Source organism: Octopus bimaculoides, chromosome 8, assembly GCF_001194135.2.
Source record: "Octopus bimaculoides isolate UCB-OBI-ISO-001 chromosome 8, ASM119413v2, whole genome shotgun sequence".
Classification (NCBI taxonomy): Eukaryota; Metazoa; Mollusca; class Cephalopoda; order Octopoda; family Octopodidae; genus Octopus; species Octopus bimaculoides.
Window position 1 is genome coordinate 86,194,094 of NC_068988.1, and position 2,733 is coordinate 86,196,826.

Consider the following 2,733-nt stretch of genomic DNA (forward strand, 5'->3'; position numbering starts at 1 on the left):
ATATATATATATATATATATATATATATAAATATATGGTAGTTAATACATTCACATACACATGTGCATAACAGCATAATATATTTTTTCAGATACTGTTGGTTATAATAATAGCAGTATAAAATACATTTCAATATTGACCGCATATAAAGACTAAAAACTGGCAGAACCATTAGCATGCCAGGCGGGATGCTTAGTGGCATTTCGTCCATATGTATGTTCATCTTCATTGTCGTCATTGTTTAACAGCTGCTTTCCATGCTGGCATGGGTTGGACAGTTTGACATGGAGGCTGGCTAGCTGGGGAACAATCCAGAGTCCAATTATCTGTTGTGGCATGGTTTCTGTGGCTGGATGCCCTTCGTAAATGCCAACCACTTTATAGAGTGTGTTGAGTGCTTTCTATGTGCCACTGGCACAGGTGCTTTTTATGTGGCATTGGCACCTGAAAGGACAAGCCCACATGTGTGTGGAAGACTAATTTTATTTAGCTTGATGTGTTCAAATTCTGACTTCAAATTCTACTGAGGTCGACTTTACCTTTCATCCTTTAGGGGTTGATAAAATAAATACCAATTGAGCCTTGGGGCCAATGTAATTGATTTACCTCTTCCACAAAATTGCTGCCTTGTGCCAAAATGTGAAACCAATAGTAACCACCACACACATTTATATATTTCTTCATCTTTTATTTTTTATGTTTCATTCATTGACTTATGGCCATGCTGGGGCACTATGTTCAAGGGTTTTCATCAAACGAATTGACCCCAGTACTTATTTATTGAAGTCTGATACTTATTCGGTTAGTTTCTTTTACTGAGTCACTGAGTTATGGGGATGTAAACAAACCAACACCAGTCATTATCAAACAGTTGTGGGGGATAGATACAAAAACACACATACACACACGCACACACACACACACACACACACACGCACACGCGCGCGCGACTGGCATCTTTCAGTTTCTGTCTATCAAATCCACTCACAAGGCTTTGGTCAGTCTGGGGGCTATGATAGAAGGCATTTGCCTAAGATGCCATGCAGTGGGACTGAACCCAGAACCATGAGGTGGAAAAGTAAACTTCTTACCACACAGCCACATCTGCATCTATATGTAACACAATATATTTCAAACATTGATGTATATAGTTAGTAGTACAAAATAGAAGTATAAAATACAGTCCAGTATTGACCACAAATGAAGAGAATACACACACAGATACACACACCATCATCTTTAGCTCTGTTTCCGGCTACTCCCAGCCACTCATGTAATACAGGATAGTCATGTATCTCCTCTATTGTGAAGACACATGTACCTGTCCCTGTCATACTGTAGCCTCAGAATAACACCTGGCACCATAAAGCCACCTCCCTCTCTTATACAACCCCACTCAATGGAGGGGTCTTTTTCTTTGGCTTGTAATTTATTTGCTGACCACACTAATGCTTGTGGTGGTGTCATGCAAGAAAAAAAAAAGCACTTAGTACACTTTGTTAAGTGGTTGGCTTTAAGAAGGGCATCCAGCCATAGAAACCATACCAAAGCAGACATTGGAACTTGGCCTAATCCTGCGGGTCCTTGGAGAGAATTACATACACACAGGTACATTCAAAATATATCATTACTGATCCTATGTCTAAAGAAGCATTCCAGTTTTCATTTGTAGCTGTGTGGTAAGAAGTTTGCTTCATAATTACATGGTTCTGGGTGGAGACTCAATGGCCCAGTGGTTAGGGCAGCGGACACGCGGTCATAGGATCGTGGTTTCGATTCCCAGACCAGGCGTTGTGAGTGTTTATTGAGCGAAAACACCTAAAGTTCCATGAGGCTCCCGCAGGGGATGGTGGCAAACCCTGCTGTACTCTTTCACCACAACTTTCTCTCACTCTTACTTCCTGTTTCTGTTGTGCCTGTAATTCAAAGGGTCAGCCTTGTCACACTGTCACGCTGAATATCCCTGAAAATTATGTTTAGGGTACACGTGTCTGTGGAGTGCTCAGCCACTTGAACGTTAATTTCACGAGCAGGGTGTTTCATTGATCAGATCAACTGGAACCCTCGACGTCGTAAGCGACAGAGTGCCAACAACATGGTTTTGGGTTCAGTCTCACTGTGTAGCATCTTAGGGAAAGTGTTTTCTACTATAGCCTGAGGTGGACAAAGCCTTGTGAGTGGATTTGGTTGACAGAAACTGAAAGAAGCCCATCACATGTGTGTGTGTGTATTTGTGTCTGTGTTTGCCCCCCACCCCACCCCCACTGCTTGGTAACTGGTGTTGGTGTGTTTACATCACTGCAACTTAACAGTTCAGCAAAAGGCCTGATAGGATAAGTACTAGGCTTAAACAGAAAATAAGTACTCGGGTCAATTAGTTCAACTAAAATTCCTCATTGCGGTACCCCTGCATGGCCCTGACTATTACATAATGATAATGGCAGCAGTGGTGGTGAGTGCACAAGCAATGGCAGCAGTGATGGTAGAGCATGTACAGTTAGTATTCATGGTTCGCATACATATATAATGGTTGTGGTGATGATGATTGTTGTAATGTTGATGATGGTGATAATGTTGGTGGTGGAGGATGTGGTGATGGTGGTTTTGGTAATGTTGGTGGTGCTGGTGGTTGTGGTGGTAGTGGAGCTGGTGGTGGTGGTGGTGGTGGTGGTAGTGGAGGTGGTAATGGTGGTGGTGGTGGTGGTGGTATTGGTTGTGGTGGTGGTGATGATG

At 42.5% G+C, this 2,733-nt stretch overlaps 1 protein-coding gene across 1 annotated transcript in view; it reads left to right on the forward strand.

The window, feature by feature from the left end:
- LOC106877453 (choline transporter-like protein 1) overlaps positions 1-2,733 on the forward strand; it is an 86,006-nt gene that overhangs the window by 38,680 nt on the left and 44,593 nt on the right. The window lies entirely within an intron of this gene.